The 24,205-nt window shown below is 38.5% G+C and overlaps 1 long non-coding RNA gene across 1 annotated transcript; it reads right to left on the bottom strand.

Annotated features, from left to right (window-relative positions):
- Positions 1-9,931: 9,931 nt before the first annotated feature.
- Positions 9,932-23,723, bottom strand: LOC118498486. The gene is made up of 3 exons (XR_004900971.1): positions 23,713-23,723; positions 20,436-20,438; positions 9,932-10,001 (listed from the first exon to the last, which is right to left on the bottom strand). It is a non-coding gene; the product is annotated as an uncharacterized LOC118498486 (long non-coding RNA).
- Positions 23,724-24,205: the final 482 nt, after the last annotated feature.

Here is a 24,205-nt window from a genome sequence, read left to right as displayed (position 1 = left end):
GGGACCTTACCGCCCCAGTGCAATCTCCTCACCATCTGTTTTTCAATGTCCTCTGCAACTTTTTGCCACCAAACTTCATATAAGCTGGGATTTCATTGGCTGTGCACCGTGTTCCTCAGAAGATCAGCTAGGTGTCCCAGCTGGGCACAGGGAGAACTGGGCTGCACTCCCACCTACCTCATTGTCATTTTCTTTATTTCATCTGGTCTCTAGATGCCATGGTTGTTTTATCCACTCATCCACTAATGGATACTTGGGCTGCTTCCATATCTTGGTGATTGTAAAAAATGCTGCAATGAACATAAGGATGCTTCTGTACTTTCAAATTAGTGTTTTTGGTTTTTTTAGATATATTCCCAGAAATGGGATCACTGGAGTATTCTTGGTGGTTGAAATAAAGAATAAGTATGAGAGACATAAAGATGAGGAACTGGTGGTATTTGATCACCAGTATGTCAGTAGGGGTGAAAAAAGAAGCGAAGTGTCCCATTTCCTTGTTTGAGTGACTAAGAAAGAGTAACATTTATCTTTTATAGAAAACACAGGAACCTGGCAGTCTGTATTATTTATTTGTATTTCCTGTGTGTTGATCCTCTTCTCCCCATCAATTTATAAACTCATGATGGCAGAGTTGTTTAAGTTACATTTTCTCTGCCAGAGTTTGCTCCAAATCCCTGGACCAGGATTGGCAGGCAAGCCTTTCCCAATTTTTTTGTCCCAGACCTTGGATCAACTGGAATTTTCTCTGTGCCCCACCCCATGCGAGATATTGTGGAGTTTGCAGGGTTAATATAATGTTCATATCTGTGGAACTTAGGTCCAACCAGTGCTGTTGTGAGATATCTTGGTACTTCATAATCATAAGCTAATGTAAAAGGAGACAAAACTAAAACTGGTAAATCTAGGACTGTTAGAGAGGCTTGCCTTAGCAAAGGTGGCTAGACAGAGAAATCCATCATCCTAACGTTGTAACATATTCAGGCATTGTAACATTGGAGGCCAAGTCTTAAAATTGGTAATGTCTAGGAAAAGTCCAGTTTGGCTGGAAGTCAGGTAGTGGGAATGAGTTGGATGAAAGTTGATGACATCATGTTTGTGAACATTGTTCATTCAAAGGCAGACCCAAACTATTGATGGAGAATATAGGGAATGAAGTTCATAACTTCAGGGGGAAGTATGACAAGAACTTAGCAGGACCTTAACTCAGTTGAATGATAGGTAGATTCAGAAGCAGACTGTAGGGCTAACCTGGCTGAACTATTGTGTATGGATTAAGGGAGAACACATATCTCTAGCATACCTGACTCTTAGTGTACTCCATTAAAGTTTAATTCTAAGTTCTCCTTGAAGTTAACCTGGAAATTCAGACATTTTTGGCATCCATGATTAACTTAGGGCCTGATACCAACTTTTGCCTAGAAGGATAACCTATCAGTGGTTACAGGAATTTGGACAGGAAAAGGAAAAATGACTCACAGAAAGGGCATACATTCAGATTGAAGAAATAACTAACACTCCTATGGAAAAATAACAGTCATACATGACTGCACAAATAGTCACCAATTTCTACCACAAAGCATTCTTGCATTATAGGAGCAGAGCATATTGTCCTGAAACAGGTCATGTTTTCTCCTCAAGGAACAAGGCAATAATTGGGATTGTGTTTCTAACCAAGGATATGATATAAAATATACTATAAACACGAACAATAGTATGTTATAGAAGAAAAATACAGCAACTTCAAACCTCTATAACAATTTAAAAGAGTAAAATTATAGTTCAAGCCTTATATAATGGACAGAAATAGATGAGATCTGTTCAGAAGGTATCCAGGCATGTAATATGAAAAATAGACATTTGTTGAAGAAGATACAAGATACAAGAAACATTGTACATAGGACAAAGATGCCTCAGTCCCCTTCAAAGTAAACACTGTGGTACCTCACATAGTGCTCCCAGTCACCATCAGCTCCCTCATCATACTTTCCTGAATCTCATGGATGGTCTGCAATCTCTTTCCTTTCAAAGGTGATTTTAGTTTTAGGAAAAGCCAGTAGTTGCAGAGCACCATATCAGGGTTTTAGGGGAGCTGAGTCACCTGAGTGATTCGATGTTTCAACAAAAACTCTCCACAAAACATGATTCATAACTGGGTGCATTGTTGTTGTGATGAAGCTGCCAATCAGCAGTTGTCCATAGTTTAGACTTCTGAATCATCTGAATAGCTTCTGTGTAGGAATGTTCAAGCTTAATGCAAACTTTGGTGCGTATTCATTGCTCTACTCACTCAGTAATTTTGAATGCAATGACCATGTGGTATACATGTTCACTCAACAGTGCCTACCACCCTACTGAGTAGTATGATGAAGTCTTTATCGTTCAGCATGCACATTTCAGTTCACTATCCTTGGCTGCCAGGTTACATGGATGTCATGCAAACCATTCTCATTATATTAGCAATGGCTGGACTTTTTCCTGACAGACCTCATATTGTACACATTGATTACACAAAAGGTACTCCAATGTGCCATAAAGAGTACCAACAGCATATAAAAATACAGCTCTCATAAATCATAAATTTGGCCTAAACTATTATGCTAAGTATAATAGACATAAACACTTACTTGACAACTACACGTGCCTTCTTAAAAAAATAAAGGACTTTTTAAGAGATAATTTTACTGATGCATCTCTTCTAAGTGATATCTAGGAAAGCTTAAATAGACACCTTTCTTGAAAACATAAACTTTGCAAATAGTAAAGTAATGTATAGGATTATTTCGCTGTTCTTATAGATGCCTTAAAATTTAAGGTAGTATTTAATTCAACATATAATTATTGCATATGTATAAAAAAGTTGAACCCTGAGTTAAGCCCTGGGGACATAGCGATGATAGACATGCTTATGCTCATCTCTGAGATTCAGCTTCTTTTCGGTTACCTCTCTCTTCAGGGCACATAATCTTGTAGTGTTCTCATTTGCATCTCTCTCTACCCAACTAGTCTGGGAGTTACTTGAGAGTAAGAACCCCTTTCTTTATCTACCTCTCTTCAGCTTTTAGCAAAATGTCCAGCACAGAGTATAAGTCCATCATTTTTGTTTTGAACTGTTGGATATAAATTATGTGTGAAGATCCTTAATCTTTTAAAATTCAGGAGGGATCCACCATGATTGATTATACCTAACCCTAACTCCTCTTAGGCAATGCAGGGGTATAATGTCAATTGTTCAGTTTCATATCAAAGTAATGATTATGATAATAATAGAGAGAGAGACAGAGAGACAGAGAGACAGAGAGACAGAGAAAGAGACAGAGAAAGGAGCAGAAATGGTTGTTAAAGTCCTCTTTCTTAGTGTTCTCAGCTACAGAGAAGAGAAAGCCATTGACAGCTATTAGAAGAACTTCACACTTCACTGGAAAACCATAAAAAAACAATTACCAGGTCTTTAGCAAAGATTTTTCAAGAGGAGCTTCAAATCACCTCTCATAGAATTATTAAGACAGGCATAAAACTGGAAAATACATAGTCTGTGGTTTTTCTGCATTTATATTTGGATTTTGAAAGTAAGAATCCCGAAGACTACATAAAGTGAAAGAAAATTGAGGCATGGGTGTTAATTAGGGAGCAGATTTTCCTGGGACTGATCAAAAGCAATGATTGCATTAGAATTAATGCCAGAAAAAGAATGGCAGTCAATAAATGCAGCTACTGTGTTAATAAGGTTTGATGAAGGGGAGAATATTGAACATGAGCATTGGAAAGGATTAGCAGAGGTAAGGATTTCAGTATAGACATGGGTTTATAGGAGACTCCATGTTCCCTAGGCAGTGAATTAACCAACTTTTGTGCAATGGGTTAGGTATGTTGTTTACCAATAGGTTAAAACAATAGCATGGGAAAAATATCAATAGAAACTTGGATCAGGTTCCTGAAATGACTCAATATTTTTCTTGATTAACAATTATATTACAACTTCTGGCCAAGATGGAGGTATAGGTAGACATACTGTGTCTCCCCCTACAGCCAAAGGAAGGACAACAACAATTTAGAAACAAAGTAACAACCAGAACTGACAGAAAATTGAACTGTATGGAAGTCCAACAACCAAGGAGTTAAAATAGACACATTCATCCAGACTGGTAGGAGGGGCAGAGTCAGGTGGCTGGGTGGAGAGGGCTCACAGCAAAAAAAAAAAAGTGGTGGCTTGTGGACCCTGGACACACAAGGCAGCAGTTGACGAACACCGGGAGCGCAAGACAGCAGTGGGCAGATCCTGGGCCAGCAAGTGGTGCTTGGCAGACCTGGGGCACAGCAGGGTCAGTGGGCAGACCCAGTGAGGCCATGATTGTGGAGCAGGGTAAAGCACACAAGGCGGCTGACTGACTGGGCGGTCCCACATTCATGCACAGATAAACCAAGTGAAACTGGGGAGCAAGACAGACAGCGCAACCCAGGGCTCCAGTGTAGGGAAATAAAGCCTCAAAACACTAATTGAAAACACATAGGGGGTTGAGGTGCCAGGAGAGACTCCCAGCCTCACAAGAGAGTTTGTTCGAGAGACCCACAGGGCCCTACAATGTACACAAGCCCGCCCACATGGGAATCAGCACCAGAAAGGCCCAGTTTACTTGGGGGAAGCAGCAGAAGGGACTGAAATCCAACAGAGAGTGGTGCAAGCATCATTGTTCCCTCTCTGACTCCTCCCCGCATATAGCATCACAACCCAGCGACTGGGTTGCCCCACCCTGGTGAATGCCTAAGGCTCCACCCCTCATACATAACAGGCATGCCAAGACAAAAAAAAATGGCCTAAATGTAAAAACAGATCAAAGCTCCAGAAAAAATACAACTAAGCGATGAAGAGATAGCCAACCTATCAGATGCACAGCTCAAAGCACTGGTGATCAGAATGCTCACAGAACTGATTGAATTTGGTCACAAATTAGATGAAAAAATGAAGGCTATGATAAGTGAAATGAAAAAAAAATGCACAGGGAACCAATAGTGACAGGAAGTAAATTGGAACTCAAATCAATGGTTTGGACCTGAAGGAAGAAATAAGCATTCAAGCATAATATAATGAAGAAACGAGAATTCAAAAAAAATGAGGAGAGGCTTAGGAACCTCCAGGACATCTTTAAACATCCCAACATCCAAATTATAGGGGTACTAGAAAAGGAAGAGGAAGAGCAACAAGTGGAAAAGTTATTTGAACAAATAATAAAGGAGAACTTCTCCAATCTGGCAAAGGAAATAGACTTCCAGAAAGTCCAGGAAGCTTATACAGTCCCAAAGAAGTTGGACCCCAGGAGGAACACACCAAGGCACATCATAATTACATTACCTAAGATTAAAATTAAGGAGAGAATCCTAGAAGCAGCAAGAGATAAGGGGACAGTTACCTACAAAGGAGTTCCCATCAGACTGTCAGCTGATTTCTCAAAAGAGATCTTGCAGGCAAGAAGGGGCTGGAAAGAAATATTCCAAGTCATGAAAGGCAAGGACTTATATTCAAGATTGCTCTATCCAGCAAAGCTTTCATTTAGAATGGAAGGGCAGATAAAGTGCTTCTCAGATAAGGTCAAGTTAAAGGAGTTCAACATCACCAAGCCCTTATTATATGAAATGTTAAAGGGACTTATCTAAGAAAAAGAAGATGATCAAAACTATGAACAGTAAAATGACAGCAAACTCACAATTATCAACAACCACACCTAAAACAAAAACAAAAACAAACTAAGCAAACAACTGGAATAGGAATAGAACCACAGAAATAGAGATCACATGGAGGGTTATCAGAGGGAGAGTGGGAGGTAGAGAGAGGGGGAAAAGGTACAGAGAATAAATAACATAGATGGTAGGTAGAAAATAGAGAAGGGGAGGGCAAGAATAGTATGGGAAATGTAGAAGCTAAAGAACTTATGACACATGGACATGAACTAAAAGCGGGGGATGTGGGTGGGAGAGGGTGTACAGGGTAGAGGGGAATGAAAGGGGGAAATGGAACAACTGTAATAGCATAATCAATAAAATACATTAAAAAAGAAATTATAGCATAAAAATAATTATATTACCAGTATAGACTTATAGTTAACATAGAAATATGTTTTGGCAACCAATTTTTGTAATAAAAATTCCAATTTAAACATCTTTAACCATGCCTCTTGCATATATCAGCTGGAATTTAGTTCTTCAGCATAACCAGTAAGAACCCATGTAAGTGTACACAAACTGTGTGTGCTGGCTCTCTCCTCTGTAGATTAATGAGGTTAATTTCAGGTTAATTATATAGGGTGTGGGAGATGAGCAATCTTTCTCAGGAGCAGACTCAGCAAAATCCCAGGAATCTGAAAAAAAAAAAAGCAGCAAAAAGTGAATAGGTTGCTTCCCTGATTTTCCTTCCAGTTTGTGAAAGCCCAGCATTGAATTTCTGGGTACCCGGGCCAGCTTTAAAATGAATATGAGGGTTATTTCCCAGGCTCTAGAAATAAAATGTGGCATCTATACCTGGGTACAAAGTAATTAATCTCATTACAGAACAATCCAAACTATTCATCCAAGGAAATTCCCAGCAACTCCCATCCCTTTATGTTCTTTGAAGCTCAGGGTAGTTGGACAGTTAAATACTCATTTGGAACAGAAAAAAAAAAGCTACATCTAATACCTGTTTTGGCTTTTCTTTCCCAGAGCTACAAATGTTGTGCTGCTACACACAACACTAGTGATGTTTTGGTCTCTGGAACTACACAAGTTAGCGTAGCAGACTAGGTCAGCTGTAAGAAAGGCCAGGGGAGATAACATGGAAATAAAGTCCACCACAAAATAAGCTACAATCAGACAACACTATGCTAGAAAGCAGTGTCTTTTATCTCAAGGCTCCAAATACTTGTTTTGTGACTGAATCTGATTAACAAGGCTGCTTATTTATGTATGCTCATTTCATTCTGAGGACAGATGCTTAAAAAGAGAATATGCCAATGACATACAGGCCAACTGCCCTTGAAACCCAGTAAGTAACCAAATAAGCAATTCGTTAGAGTATGATGTATAAAATCATTCTTCCACAGGAGCCAAAAATTATCATCCTGGGTCTGAACAACACTTGATGTTGTTTTCCTCTATCCTGCTGATATAGAGAGATCTGATCAGATCAATGAGGAAAAATAGGATGAGTATGTAGGAGGAGGTTTCCTAAAGCAAGGTAAACAGTCTAGGACAGGATTGGCTGAGAAGCTGAATGCCTCTGACACACATGGAATTATGGGCCATGAGATTTAAAATAAAAGGAGGGCAGAGATTGGCTCTCAGGCTCTCTTCTTCCTCAGGAATACCTGGATGATTACATGCAGCTGCCTATATTTCCCAATGGACAGTATTTTGGATGGGAAGGAACTCTGGGTACAGCCTAGAATCAGGCTGGCCTGGCAGAGGGTGGAAGGGTTATTCTTTGGCTGTTCTAGAGGGGATGAGCTGAGGCAGAAGCCTGCCACTCTTTGAAAATGGTGTAGCATTTGCGTCTTAGGTTGTTTTAGTTTGTGAACTAACTCTATAGAAATAAGAGAGTTAAAAACTAACAGGGGGAATGATAGGAAAATTCAGGTGTTAAAGAGTCTAGCCTTAACTGATAGGTTTAGGTGATTAAAGCTGTAATTAAAGAGTTAAACTGTTATTCCAAAATTGTATAGCTTTTGAATAAAGACTCCTTTCCTTTATCACCAAACCTTTGCCTCTGGAATTTTGCCTAGAGGGTGGGTGTGAAGTTGGGGAACGCACTGCCTGGTCTCAGGAAGCTGTAACCGCCCCCGCCCTTGATTTAGGCTGAGTGAAAGACCTCTGGACCAGGAGCCACTAAGGAGACAAACTTATTTCCCTGGCATGATCGGCAGTCAATGATGGGTAACAATTCTCTAAGAAAGAGAATGAATCTAAGACAGACACGATCACATGGGAATGCCCTAAGGAAGAAATTCTGTGGAAATGAAGGGGTGATTGACATCAACCCCCTGCCCCCTTGGCTTTGTCAAAACCTGAGTCTTTATTTTTAGATGTGAGAAATCCAAGTCTCCTGGCTGCCTCTGTCTTCTGCCTGCAGGGGCGGCCCAGACCAGAAACAGCAGACTCCTGGGGTAATCAGGCCTGGGGCATAGAATATGCAAGATCCTGTGAGATCTGTTTGCTGGAGGATGTTATTAACTTGGAATTTAAAAGCACAGGCAGGAAACTTTTGGAACCTGTAGCTCTTTCATATGTTAAAGACCACAAACCTTGCCTGGAATCTCAGCAGGAGTTCTGTCCCCATCTTTGTAAATTGCCTACATCTTTTGATCTTTTCTGCCAGACTATGAATCCACAAACTAAGTCTGTTTTCTCAATAAAAATCTGCTTGGGTATGGACACAGGGTGCTCCCCATTAGAGGGAGTGGTCATAGCACCCTCCAGGAGAGACAGTGGCCATAGGTGCTTCCCACGTGAGGAGTGGCCCTTCTGTCCCTATTCCCCCACAGGACCTGGTTGTCTCTGTGTATGCTTTTAGCATGTTTTCAATGAACATCCGCAGCCAGGATGGTACTGCTGGCCGGTATCCTCCACAGGTGAGCAGAAGGACTCCCACTTGCTGTTCGGTAATAGTGTAAAACACAACTCAGAAGACAAGTTGGCCTTTATTTTTCCTTTACTTGCTGGGTATCAACTAATACTTGACAATAATAGAGATGTGGATATCAGTTTGATGCTAAGTAAATTAGCTTTCATGACTTTGCAATTAGGTTTTAACATATGAACAACTAAAATAGAAAAATATCCTCATTTATTACCTCTATGCACAAAAATAAAATGAGCTCAGAAATTTTAAAAACTTTACTCTCTCATTTTCATGTTATTGCACTTTAGCTCCCCATTGTTTTAAACACACCAAAGCTAGTCTTGTTTCTTTTTGTATTATTATTTAGTCTAATTGCACAAAATTTTGAAATTACAGCCCTCTGGATTTCCAAGAGGAAGGTTATTCATGCCTCCATATTCAAGTTTGCACTGTTACATTCGAAGCATATAGTAAGTTTTACATCATAATGGATCAATATAGAATTTCCATGCAATACCTCAAATTATATGAAATGGAAGCAATTTTTAAAGCTTTGTGGAAAGTTCTCATACTAATGCTAAAAGCCTTCTAATGGGCAACTTTGGGTTATAGTGTACTAGGTTGCTAAACTTGAAAATGTTGGTCACTGAGTATCATGGACTTTGAACTAGCTTCCACTAAAACAAAACAAAACAAAACAAAACAAAACAAAACACAAAGTTTTAAGAACTAAGAGTCACTTAGGTGACAATCAAATATTTCCTTCACTATAAAGGCCTCAATTTTGTTTTTTATAAAATTTGTGTAACCAACTACTTTCCAAGGGACATGAACTATGGTAATAGTGGGCTTGACTATTACAGAGTTATGCTATTACTTTAATTCAGAAGCACTTTACAAGAAAATATAAGTATGGCTTCCAATAGGAATGTTATACCTGAACTCAGTACCAAGCTCACAAATTTTAGTTTTTCAAGGAAAAACAGGCTTTCATGTTAAACAACAATTTGTAACCAAAACTTTAATCCCAAGGATTCTCACAAAATATGTTACAAATGACAGCATGAAAAAAACGTTTGCACAGTAACTCAAAGTTCACCTCTACAATGTATCCTTAAACTGACAGGACACTGGTATCTTGAAGTCTCAAATTTCCAAATGAATAATGTTACAAAGAGCTATGTATCCATATACAGCAATCACATAAGAATTTTCTTGCCTGAAACAAAGAAAGGTAAACTTCTTGAAACTTCTTAGGTTCTACACTAACTTAACCAACTCTGCCCAGTGTAAAGACTAGTTGATTTTTTTTAAGCCTCTAATCTAAGGGTGCAGCTTTAATTTTTACCTGCTGGCTTGTGTTCACAGCAGCTTCTGAAGGCTGGTTATTCTACTGCTGCTACATGTTATATCCCAGCTACAGAGAATGTTAAGTTCAATTTTTGCCAGTTTAGTTTCCATAATACTATACATCACACTTTAGCTGGGAGGGTTAAGAGATTTATAATCAGTCTATGCAAGACTAAACTTCAGAGCAAAACCAATTTTGCTTAAGGGAACATTGTAAAGTAAGAATTCTTGGTGTTACATGCCTCATATGATCCATTTCAAACCATAGAGGATTACATCGTTATGTCACTGTTCCAAGACAAAGGTGAACAGCTGAAACATCTTAAAAATGCACCAAGCTTATGAAGTCTCAAATAAAACTTGAATTTTCTGTAGATACTGCTGTCAAATGAAGTTATTTCCTGTACACCACTCCTCTTGAAAACTGGCCTTCTATTTCCTTTCATTTGACCTAGATTGGCTACGAGACCTAGAGAAAGAATGGGATGGCCTGTGGTTTCTCTCCCAAGACAGTGATCTTTCTCTTCTCTCTCTAGAAAGGGACCTGCTCTGGCTGTGGGAGAAGATTCTCCATCTTGGAGATCTGCAACAAGGTGGAGGACTTTTCTGATAATAATCTCAAGGGCAACGACCCCAAGAGGGAGGTAGACCATGATTTTGACTTCTCTTTTCACCATTCGACAGTTCCACTCTTACTGGGCAGCCACATAGTATTCTTCCATCTAGCTCTCAGACAGCATTGGCTGCATCTCAGGGATCTTCAAATTCAACAAAAGCAAAGCCAGGAGGGTTTCTAGCAACCCATACACTTTGTAGTATCCCCTAATAGACAAAAGTTTGTTCCAATTCAGTCTTGTTACTGTTGTTTCCAAAATGGACAGGCATCACATTGCATTTTGAGATCTTGAATTAGGGACGTGGTGGTTTAAATCCACACATCTTCCGACGGCTCTTCTGCTCTTCTCTGCCTGGCTCCCACAAATGCTGTCCCTTGCCCGGCATCCATGAAATGGTGGCCAAAGATAGTTTTTTTTTTTTTTTGCTCTCTTTTAACATTCTGCAATAGTTGTTTTGCAACCTTTCAAGGATGGGCAGGTTCACATGGGATTCAGCAGACGGAAGAAAATTCAGAGCCATGAGAATGACTGGCATGCTTTTATTGAAGGGTGGGATAATCCACACACACTGAGAGCTGCATGTTGCACCATGGGAAGTCCTAACTTCCTCATATACTAAATGCACACAGAGCTGGCAGGGTGCTAAGATATTATATAACAAATCATGATCCTGCACATGTGGGCCCATTCTCAAGGTTATGAGAATAGTGTTTCTCTGGGCATCTGGAGAGGGAGCCTGGGAATCTGGGTGAGGGAGCCTGGGCATCTGGGTGACGGAGCCTGACTCAGTCCATTTTCCCTACAATCCACCCCTTCAGAGTTCCTCAGCACACAATCTACATGAGGGTGTCTTGAGTCTTGCACCCAAATGCCACAACAACAGTACAAACTGCAACAGCACACAATGAGAACACAAGTGCTACTATCCAAAACAGCAAGGACTGATCTCCATTAAGTGGTTAGGGATGCCCACCATTCCTGCAGGAGATCACCTACCAGGTGTTTGATAGAAAGGGCCTCAGAAGCTAATGTTTGTAGAGCTTGACAAACATAGTGATGGACATCTAGAATGTACATACAGCATTCAGCCCCTACCAGGGAATACACCCCACCTTGTGATGCACTGAACATGTCTAAGGCCATGCAATTTTGCAAAGCTACTTTTCTTAATTGATATACTTCCTCATTTAAGAGGCTTAAGGAATCATGTACTGCTTTCAATGCATGAGCAGTGTGCAAAGCCAAAGCAGTTATCTCAATCTCAGTGACTACAGAAGCAGCTTAAGAAGAAAAACAGCTAATGGATAATACCACCAGGGAGTATGCTTGACCTGGTGTCATGCTTTAAATGCTTCCCAATTTGTTGTCTAGCTTACAAGTTTTCTGAGCAGGCAAATAGGACCATCCCCAAGCACAATGACCAGTTCAATTCCCAGGCAGGTAAGGCCATCCATGTGAGCCACACACCCAGAGGGCTCCAGTAGGATCTGCAGCTAATGCATCATCCCACACCTCCCAGGAATGCTCTAGAGTATGCATCTGATACAGACCAGTCAGAGTCCAACCCACCTGGGTTTGTCCTTTGGGGTTCTCAATGCAAAGGAGAGCTGGTCCAGCCAGTTCCATGACCTCAGCTGTAAGCCACCCTGAGCCATCCCATATGGAGTAGCCAACCAACAGCCTGGGACAGTCATACTGCAGCTTCTACCTTGTTGAGATGTCAGTGCAGGTCACATTCCATAAGGGATGTGCACTGTTCCACTGGTGCTATAACCAAGTCCAATTGGAGACATAAATTGGAGAGATACACCATGGGAGGCCTGCCAATGTGCTCAGGGGGATTTTAGTGCAGACCCAGCATGCAGATTGGTTAGCCACTGAGGCATAAGTATGTACCCCCCAGTCCGCTACTGTGTTACTATGCACCCTAGAGGTGAAAAGACAAAGCAGTTGTTGAAACTAACAATGGCAAATCATGACCCTCAAGCATGACCCTCAAGTTTCTGGTTCATCAACAAAATGGTGACTGGCAGAAACAGCCTTCCTGAACATGAATACCATATTTTTTCTCAGCTCAACTAAGGGTTCAGCATCTATTTGCAATGACAATGGAAAACTCGTAAGGAAATATAAAGATATCACAAAGGTGCCATGGAGAAGCATTTTATGGTCTGCTGGCCCTGAGCATGTCACCTTTAAGACTGGAAACCATGTCCCAATCACCCAGGGCACTATTTGCAAGTTTCTCTCCATCCCTTGTACCCAAGAGGGAACAAGAGCCACCCAACACATGTGAGGAGCTTTTATTTCCCAAGGGTGTGTCCAAGTGGCTGTCTGCCCTCACTCTAGGCCCTCAGGTGCTGGCAAGAAAATGTTTCCTTGTTTTCCCATGCCTGGTTTCAGCAAAGCATCCTTAGTCTGTACCAGCAGCTGAATTGCAGCAGCAGTTTGGTGGAGTAAGGCTTCCACTGGAGCTGGACCCCTCTTCTGACTCGTCTCATTTAGAGTCCGGAGGACAGTCCATAAGCATTTTGTCCAACGCTTCCCCCCACCTCACCACAGCATAGGGATGGCAGCTGTGGCTCACAGGATCTGCTTTGAGAGACCATAATACCATCCAATCATTCCAGCAGCTTGAGGGTTATAGACCACATGGAGCTTCTAGTCAATCTGCAGGTCTTGTGACCATTGTTGCAACAAGTTCCCAGTAAAATGTGTTCCCCGATTGCTTTCAATAATCAAGGGTCACCCATAAGTAAAACATAAATGCCCTAATGCAGCCATTACCACTTTCTGATCTGGGTGGCATGTGGGTAAGCAGCTAAAAGTCCAGTAGCCATGTCCACAAATGTGATTGCATAGTTATACCCCTCTGAACTAAGCAGGGGTCTGATTTCATCAGCCTTCCACAGGGTCAGTGGTACTCATCCTTGAACCACCTTCCTGGTAGTCCCCACAGGCCTCCAGAGATGCACTTTCAAACAGATAACACAGGTCTTACAAACTTCTTGTACCTCTGCTAAGGTAACAGGTAACTCCCAAGCTATTATAGTGGACCACATGGTCTTTTGCCCAGCATGTAAGAAGCAACGATGTAGCCACTGGGTGATGCCTCTTTCTGACAGGCCAGCAGGCAACATTTCCAGCCTCATCATTCCCAGGAGAGCAACTCCTGGAAATAAGAAGCAACTCCTTATTCATTATTGATGACTTATCATGAGATTGCAAAAATTTAGTCACATCTTCAGGCTCCACTTATAATTCTAGTTTTCTTGCTCTTTCTACCACATCTGCTGTTACCTCCTACATTGAAGTCTTGAATCCCTTAACATCACTCATGAGAACTGGAATCAACTTCTTCCAAATTCATATTAATGTTGACATTTTGACTTTTTTCCCATTAATGCTTTTAATAGCATCTAGAATGGTGGATCCATTCCAGAAGGCTTTCTATTTATTTTACCCAGATCCATCTATGGCAGCTATACTCTTATGAAATGTATTTCTTAAATAATAAGACTTAAAAGTCAAAATTATTTCTCAACTCATGGGATGCAGAAGCATACTGTGTTAGCAGGAACAAAAACAACAGTAATCTTGTTCTACATCTGTCAGTGCTCTTGAGTGACCAAATACGCTGTCAATGAGCATTAATATTTTGAAAGGAATCCTTTTTTTCTTAGCAGTAGGTCTCAACAGTGGGCTTAAAATATTCAGTAAACCATGTTGTAAACAGGTGTGCTGTCATCCAGGCTTTGTTCTTCCATTTACAGAGAATAGGCAGAGTATATTTAACCTAATTGTTAAGGGCCCTAGGATTTTCAGAATGGTAAATAAGCACTGGCTTCAACTTAAAGTCACCAGCTGCATTAGGCCCTAACAAGAGAGTCAGCCTGTCCTTTGAAGCTTTGAAATTAGACATTGACTTCCCTTCTGTAGCTATGAAAGCCTTAGATGGAATCTATGTCCAATATAAGGTTTCTTTGTCTGCACCAAAAATCTGTTGTTTAGTGTATCCATCTTCATTATCTAGATCTTCTGGATAACTTTCTATAGTTTCTATTATTAGTACTTGCTGTTTCACTTTCCACATTTATGTTATGGGGACAGCTTCTTTCCTTGAAGTTCATGAACCAACCTCTGCTATCTTCCAACTTTTCTTCTGGAGCTTCCTCACCTCTATGAACCTTCATAGCATTGAAATGAGACAGGGCCTTTCTCTACATTAGGCCAGGGCTTATGGGAATGTTGTGGCTGGTTTGATCTTCTATCCAGACCACTAAAACTTTCTCCATATCAACAATAAGGCTGTTTGACTTTCTTGTCATTCATGTGTTCACTGGAGTAGCACTTTTAATTTTCTCAAATAATTTTTTCTTTGCATTCACAGTTTGGCAAACTGTTTGGTCCAGGAGCCATAGCTTTCAGCCTATCTTATATTTCAATATGCTTTTCATACTAAGCTTAGTACCATAGCTAATGATTTTAAGTGAGAAGCATGTGACTCTTTCTTTCATTTAAACACATAGAGTGCATTGTAATGTTCTTATATAATCTAATTTTAATATGGTTGTGTGTCAGAAAATAGAGATATGCAAGCAGAGAGAGAGACATGGGAAAATGGCTGGTTTGTGGAGTAGTCAGAATACACACAACCTTTATCAATTAAATTCACCATCTTATATTAATTCAGTTTATGGTGCCCCAAAACAATTATAATAGCAACATTAAAAATCACTGGTCACAGATCATAACAAATATAATAATAGTGAATAAAGTGAGTAAGTGCTATTGAAAAAAATGGTGCCAATAGGATTGCTTCACACAGTTTCCATAAACCTTCCATATGCCTGTATATATTTACTATTAATTTTTATTTTTAACTTTTCAGGATGACTAATTTTTATGCATACAAATATATTATATGAACCAACCTAGATCTCCTTTAATTAAGGAAATTTGTCCATTTACATTTATTAATATGAAAAATGTATATATTTTTGTCATAATACTAAATTTTGTTTATGTATTTATAACTTTTCAAGTCTTTCACTATGTGGATTCTTCATATTTTCAGGAAGATTTCTATTTTTATATCAGTAATAACTTTATAACTGTAATATTTTATTTTTACACAATTTTATATATATTACAAGGCAATAAACATAGGAAAAATGAAATTCTGTATTGTTCTTTCATTTAATATGTCAGAATACCAGTAAAGTGCTCTACATCATGTTTTAACATAGTCTTAATAATTGCATAACGAATGTTTGCATACTGTTCCACTGAATTGATGTGACATAATAATTAACTTACTGGAATTTGGGGATTAGCCTATTTTGTATTAAAAATAAAGCCTTTCCCTCTGTTTAATTAATATCTGAAACAAATCTCTTCAGTTCATTTCACTAATAGAAAAAATGAGTTCCAGAGAAGTCAACAGTCCCTGCCTCACGGGAGTATCATGGGTCAAAGAACTGATTCATGGAAAGGCTCCAGCCTGAGACTGATAATTTTCAGTGACCTACCCATCTCTTATTTTAACATTCACCACAAGAGAAAGAATATGTTCATGTTTGTCCTTTTCTCTGGTATAAAATCTACAAAGGGGTAGAGATTGCTGGTCTCATCAACATGGGACTCAGCATATAGAAAGTTTTCCATAAAAGTGTATAGACAGCATTGTGATGGTAAGAAAAGTTGGATACTTGAATACTTATTGGCCGTCTGTATTTCTTCATGTGGAGTCAAGTTACTGTCGATTATCTTTTCATTTGAGCCTAAAAGACTGCCTTTAGTATTTCTTCTTGTTTTTTAACAGCTTTAATGAGATATGCGTTAAATACTATATAATTTATCCAAAGTGTATGAGCCAGTGTTTTAAACTGTCTGGCTAAGTTTTGAGAGTATACGTTGAAACATACACAGAGCTCCTCAGCAAAGACTGGGAGAGATTTACTGATCATGAGGATTTAAGAGAATCTCTGTGTAATCACTAGCTGACTATTCAGGTAATCAAGTAGAGACTTCAATGACCACACATGACAAAGACAGAGATTTTTGCAGAATTAGTTCAGAAAACTCATTAAAAAAAAAAAAACCTAAAAGCAAACAACAAACACTAGAGAAAGAAAATATTCTGATTTTCAGAGTTACCTTATTATATTACTTAAAATGTCCTGTTTTCAACAAAATAAATTATAAGACATGCAAAGAAACAAAAAAAAATATGACCAAAAACACTATACAGGGAAAAATCAATCCATAGAAAATGTTTTTTGAGGAAATCCGTGTATTAAACTTATTGAAGACTCTAACTTAGCTATTTTAAGTATGTTCAAAGAGCTAAGGGAAGCCATACCTTAAAGAACTAAAATAAAATTATGGAAGTGATGTCTCATTATATAGAGAATACCAATAAAAAGATAGAAATTATAAGAAAGAACCAAGTAGAAATTCTGGAGTCAAAGTGCATAATTACTAAAGCATAAAAAAAGATATTTTCTAAAGTGTCTAAACATCAGATCTGATCAAGTAAGAGAAAGAATCAGCAAACTTGAAAATAGGTCAGTTGGTATTATGCTGTCTGAGGTATGTAAAGAAAAAATAATAAAGAAAAATAAAAAATAAAGAGAGTCTCAGAGACCTGGGATACCATCAATCATACCCATATACACATAATAGCAGCCCCAGAAAGAAAGAATAGAAAAAATATTGGAGTAAGTAATAGTCAAAAAGTTTACAAATTTGATGAAAAAACATCAATCTACATATCAAAAAGCTCAACAAATTCCAACTAAGAAAACTCAAGGATGTCCACACTGAGATGCATCATGATCAAACTGACAAAAGCCAAAGACAGAGAATCTAGAATGTAGCAAGAAAGAAATGATGCATCACATACAAGGGATCCACAATAAGAATAACAGCTGATTTCTCATCAGAAACTAGAAAGCTCAAGAGGCATTAGGATAACATATTCAATGTGGGGGGAAGACCCATCAACCAAGAATTTTATACATGGCAAAACTATTCTTCAAAAAGTAAAAGAAATTAAGTCTTTTCCAGAGAAGTAAAACCTAAGAGAATTCATCTATAAAAGATCTGTCTTACAAGAAATAATAAAGGGTCCGAGAAAGACAAACAAATGGACAACAAGCTCATGAGAAGATATACAACAGAATTAGCCATCAGGTAAATTCAAATCAAAAATTACTTCGCACATACTTGTATGACTAAGATTAAAAAGGTAGATAATAACAAGTATTATCCAGGATTGGGAGCAATCAGAACCTGACGCAGATACCAGCCCACAGTACCCTCAGTGCTGCAGATGGTCGAGATACGAGAGAAATACACACGGACTACCGAGTCCTGTGGAGGAATAGAGACAACACAGCTACCCTCTCAAGGGGAGGGTGCCTCGTAGTGGCCTGGCCACTCTCTCAAAGAAGAACACCCCATGCTGCTACCTGAACAGGCTTTTATTAGGTAGTTTTGGGTAGGAATACAGATACAGCTTATTAACCATTGTCTAGCAGTGAGGATCAAACAAATAGATAACATTCAAAGAGCTAAAAAGGGTTCACACTGAGTCGGGGTCTTATCACCTAAAAAACTACAGAACTTAAGGGACTAAATTCATTTCCTGCCTGGGCCTTCATAATCTAATTAAGAGCATCCTCAGCAAAGCAGTTTTCACAGGATTTTATATATCCTTTTTTCAGGCCTCATTACCCCAGGAAGTCCGCTGTCCCCAGCATAGGGCTGCACCACCGCTTGTCATTGTTACAGGCTTGAGACAGGGAGACAAGGCAGCTGAGAGGTTTGAGACTTCTCAAAGGCAGAATTAGGACTCAGGCTTTGTCAAAGCCAAGGGGTGGGGGGTCAATCACCCCCATTTTCCACAGCTCCCCAAGTCCTTCCCTGAGGGCCTTCCCACGTGCTCGTGCCTGTCTTGGGCATCTTCCTCTGAGGAATCTTACCCACCATTGGCTAACTGACCAAGCAATGAGGGCCAGGCAAGAAGCAGGCAGCACTCCTCCCTGGCAGGGAGATAAGCTTGTCTCCTTAGTGTCTCCTGGTCTGGAGGTCTCTCACTCAGCCTTAGCCATGGGTGGTTACAGCTTCCTGAAACCAGGCAGGGCAGTTCCCAAAAAGAACCCTCTTACACTACTAGTGGGAATGTAAAATGATGCAGTCACCTTTAAAAACACTCTGGTAATTTCTCAAGTGATTAAATAGAAAAGTATCAAATGATCCAGCGATTCTGCTCCTAGGAATACATCCAATAGAAATGAAAACTTGTTCACATGAATACTGGCAAATGAATGTTCATAGCAACATTGTTTATAATATACAAGAGTCGAAAACAACCTAACTATTCATCAACTAGCAAATGGATTAACAAAAAGTGGCATATTCACACAATGGAATATTATTCAGCCATAAAAATGAATGAATTATTTATACATGCTACAACATGGATGAACCCTGAAGACATGTTAAGTAAATGAAGCTAGTCAAAAATGACCACATATTTAATGAATACATTGATTTGTAAGTCCAGAATAAGGAAATCTAGAGACAAAAAGTAGCCTTGGCCTCCACTTTCCATGTGCACAGCACCTCAAGGTCAGCAAGAGGTAATAGCTTCGGTCCTTCTCAGATCCTTTCTGCCCATTGCACAACACTGCATATGTAAACAATCTTAGGCATGTGTCTGAACTTATACATTTCCTGGCATGTATCAGAACTTTTGAAAGCCCCTACAGAATTTCTTTCTCCAATTTTTGCTTTTAAGTTTTTTGGTTAGTTTATTGTTCACCTCAACTGTTATCCATTCCTTCAGGTAGCCATGAAGTTCAGCAATAGGTTGTAATTGCTTTTTGATAAATGTCATTAAGGGATTAGGCTTTTCACAGTGGGCAAGCTTAAAGTCACATAAGATGCAAACAGCCAATATGGTTTTCTAAGGAACCACCAGTCACGTCACAAATTGACAATTTTGGTGAATTATGCTTTGAAAGAGTTTCAGCCCTATTCTGCTCTCTCATGTAGCTACCAATGTGAGTTGTTATATTTAAAGGCCACCATGCTTCTAGAAAGCAAAGAAGGGGACCAGGACAAGTTAAAAATGCCCCAAAGCTTGCTGTTGTTACCAAGATTTGCCAGCTGTTTTTTTTTTTTAATAAACATTCCCAGGATGTTGCAAGCTTTTAGTTAATTTCCAGTTTTGAAAAGCTGATTCTGATAATTTTCAAGTTTTCTCATTGCTTTTATGGAGGATAAATTTTGGGAGGCTTTACTTTGCCACTTTTATTTTAAAACTGTAAATTTACATAATATCCTGAATCTTCCATTCCTTAACCAGTATCTGTTATCTGAACAATGATAAACTTAGAAAATTCTTTCTTCCTTTTAGTTTCTTTGCTTCACTTTTACCATTCAATTTTATTTGGTTATATTATATATTTCATTTACCAATTTTGTTTAATCATGCTTGTTTATTTGTAACTTTAAATTATCTCCTTGGATTCCCATCAGTTACAGATGAAACCATTAGATATGTTCAATACTTTATTTTTTCTTCCCTCAGTCAATTTTGACTACTTATATTGTCTTCATTTGGTTTCCCTCAGAGGCAAACCATAAAATAATGATTGAAGCATAACTTCTTTATTTGTGAAGGGCAAGAAATACTGTTAAAAATGTAAGGAAGTACAAAGAAAAGACAAAGCAACTAATAAAGGGAGTATTATGCTAACTATTTTTGTGGGTGACTAGACCTTAATATTGTGAAGAATTTCTGGGAAGGATTTTAATACACATACCTCAGAGCTGTCTCTCCAAGGATAGAGGCATCTGAAGTATTTATTCACCAACTACCAACAATATTTTATTGAGGGCATTTTCTGGGGAGATTTTAACTCTTTTGTACTTCTTTTCTGCTGCACTCAAAAAAGACACATATATTGGTATATGGATTCAGATATAACAAAATGAAGTGATAAAGCTGCAGTGATAGAAATGTGGCACTGCTAGACTTCCATACATATTATATTATAGCTTCATTATTATTATAGGCATTTTTACATTCTATTTTGTGCTTTCTTCCCTATATGTGTTAGGCATGTTTCTACTGTTAAATATATTAAAAATTCATTAAAACTTTTTTCTATAATTTCCCTGCTGTTTTTATTCTTTTATATTTTAAGTATAATTTGATTGGATAGATTATTTTTGGCTCACATTTTTGCCAAGGTGTTACAGAAAGTTGTGATACACACTAACCTACTTTGTAATACTCTGTTATGGCAGCTCTGAAATGCAACAGCAGCCTTTCCTCATTGGTTCCAAATGAGGTTTTAAAGTTAATTTCCTTACTTACAGTTAAGCTTTCTCTTGTGTAGACTATGCATACAACATTTACACTATGTATTACATAAGCCTGAGATTCTCATTTCTCTTGGGTAACTGTTTTACATGCAGGCCCAGATAGATGAGTAGATTCCTTGCAACTTTTTAAGGCTTCAGGGGTAGAAAGCATAGATGCAGAAACATGCACACACATACACAAATCCAGTACAATATCCTCTTTTAACTGTGGAATTGGCTTTCACTAATGTTACCACCCCTGTAGCTACAATTTAACAAACTCTTAAGAACACAATTAGTAAAGTTAATAAATAAAGAAAAGGAGAGAAAATTAAAAACTAAATGCAAGTAAAAATTTAGGGAAATATAGCTAATGTTGAAAATATAAGAACAAGGAGAAAAAATAAAAGTAATTAAAATAGATTAAAAATTTAGAGATGATTCTAATAAAGATTAATGTTAAGACTAGTTAAAAAACAAAAACCATACAGATTTTAAAACAAAAGCCTAAAACTTCTTTGATAAACTCTACTTCAAAAGAATATATACAACCTTATGTTCATTGCAGAATTATTTACAATATGAAAGCAACCCAAGTGTCCATCAATAGCTGAATGGATAAAACAACTATGGGACATTTACACAATGGAATACTACTTGGCCATAGAAGGAAATCTTATCCTTTATGACAACATGGATAGACCTGGAGAGCATTATGCTAAGTGAAATAAGCCAGCTAGAGAAAGATAAGTACCATATGATTTCATGTATATGTGGAAACTAATGAACAAAATACACTAACAAACCCAATAGAAATACACTCATAGATACAGAGCACAGACTGACAGCTGTCAGAATGGAGGAGATTTGGTAAGCTGGGTGAAAAAGATGAGGGGATTAAGAAAAGAAAAAGAACTTGTAGACACACAACAGTATGGGGATTACCAGAGGGAAAGGGGAAAAGGGGGAAAGGGGGAGGTAGAAGTTGCTATTAAGTGGGATAAATGGTGATGGAAGGAGACTTAACTTGGGGTGGTGAACACACAGTACAACATAAAGATGATGTATTATAGAATTGTGCATCTGACATCTACTATTAACTAATGGGTAATTCTATTAACCACTGTCACCCTAATAAATTCAACATTTTAAAAAATTTAAAACCCCAGAAGAGGAGCATTTGTCCTAGTAGATCTGTTGTCATCTGTACCCCAATACACACACACACCACAACACCACACTCCTCCTCCCTTCCCCTTCCCTCCCTTCCCCTCCACTCTCCTTTTCTCTCCTCTCTTCTTCTCTCCTCTCTTCTCCTCTCCTCTCTCCTCTTCCCCTTTCTTTATCATGCTGCCTCCTCTTCAGCATATCTTAGTAAAGGACTGGGAAGCACCAATCTTTAATCACTGGAATTTTTGCTAACTTTGCTTCTGAACAAAGATTTAATTAATATTTTTGTAGAAATTCCATCCTACCTTTCTACATGGGTATTTATTTTGTTAACCCAGATTTTAGGATATGACAGCTCTTTGGCAACCATACATTCTTCTCAACCTCCCTACCTCCTCTCAGCCCTAAACAAATTTAAGCCAGAAATACTCCAGTGAATCTTGGGGTAACATCTGCACTGACTCACCCTCTTATGGTTGTGACTATCTTAGAGTCACTTAGATGCACTGAGAATCATTTATAATAAAGGACAACAATAAATAATTATATTTATTATATTTCCTTTGGTATGATGACTATTTCTGGAAGGGGACCTCAGCAATAAATGCTAATTTCTCCTCTGCCTTAACCTGCTGCTACCCTAGTCAATCATAGAAGAGAAAAGCTGGTCTGGCTTTAAAAAGTCCTGAGTGTTAGATTGTTATAAAATAACCTCCAATTAATCATAGACATCATGAATTCATGGACTTCTGCAGTCTCCTCTAACACTGAATGAAGTTTGGCTTTTTAACTTTCTTGGGCCAATATAACAAGACAGAAGTGATGCTTCCCAAGTTCTGGACTAAAGCCCTATGAGTTCTTACAGCTTTCTCTCTCTCAATCTCTCTCTCTCTCTCTCTCTCTCCCTCTCTCTCTCTCTCTCCTCTCTCTCCTCTCCCTCCCTCCCTCTCTCTCCTCTCTCTCTCTGAAACCTGAGATAATCATGTTGCAAAAAGTCTGAAGTCTGAGATGAAAAACCATTTGGAGAGAGAAGCTCAGTTCTCCCAGCTTTTTTAACAAATCTCAGTTCTCACCAGTCTATCATACAGTTGCATAAATGATTCCAGGCAAAACTAACATAATAGCCACCCAACCAAACCATGGAATCATTAAAAGTAATAAAATTTGTTGTTTAAAATCATCACATATTGGAGTAGTTTTGTTATGCAGCAGTAAATGACTGATAGTTATTTTTTTGCAAAGGTTTCAGGTGCTGGGAACTGGCTTCCCTTACAAGGATGAACTAAACAGGTTCCTAGCCACAGGTTTCTGTATGGATCTATAGTTACAATGAAAATTGGAGCCAAGTTTTTCATTGGAGCCTGCAAGGCAAATGTTTACATTGATTAATGTTTCTCAGTTCCAGTTTATATTAGTATGTACAGAGTCTGAAAGTTCAGCAGAAGATATGACCTGCTCTCCTTAGGAGCAAACTGGCAAAATGCCTAGTGAGAAAAGAATACAAAAGTTTCTGCAACTCTAGTGAAATCTGTCCATGTTTGATTATTTCATTTTCCAATGGCAATATCCAGCTGTGTTCCAGTGTCTTTGCAGCTTATTTATGAGTTCAACTGGAAAGTATTCCTTATTTCTCTCCTTTATCATTTTCTTATCTAAGTTGTTTGGTTTCCTTGCCCAATTTATCATTGAAAAAGCCTCAGGTGAAGTACTTCTTGCTTAGAGTATTATTTATACTATTTATCACACTGAAAGTTTGTGGGGAAAACCTCATTTTAGAAACACAGCCACTGAAATGAGAGCCTCGCCATGTAATGAAGCAGAATAGTGTAATGGAAAAGCACACAGATTCTAGAGCCAGATTGTCTGATTTTGAATCCTAGGTCTTTGAATCTTTCCTGACCTTGGATGGATTATTTAACAGTTTTTTAATTCATCTTTCTTATCTGTTAAATGGGAATGATAACAGTCCTACTTATCTTAGAGATATTAAAAGGATACATGTAAAGTTGTCACTTAGTAGCTATAGAAGTTTGGCTGTTAGTATTATTTTGATTATTATGGAAGAAGAAGTGAATAGTCAGAAGACAAGGGATTTAGACCCAGA

Source organism: Phyllostomus discolor, chromosome X (genome assembly GCF_004126475.2).
Source record: "Phyllostomus discolor isolate MPI-MPIP mPhyDis1 chromosome X, mPhyDis1.pri.v3, whole genome shotgun sequence".
Lineage (NCBI taxonomy): Eukaryota > Metazoa > Chordata > Mammalia > Chiroptera > Phyllostomidae > Phyllostomus > Phyllostomus discolor.
The sequence above is the reverse complement of the archived record's forward strand: the minus strand, read 5'-3'. Positions and strand labels throughout refer to the sequence as shown.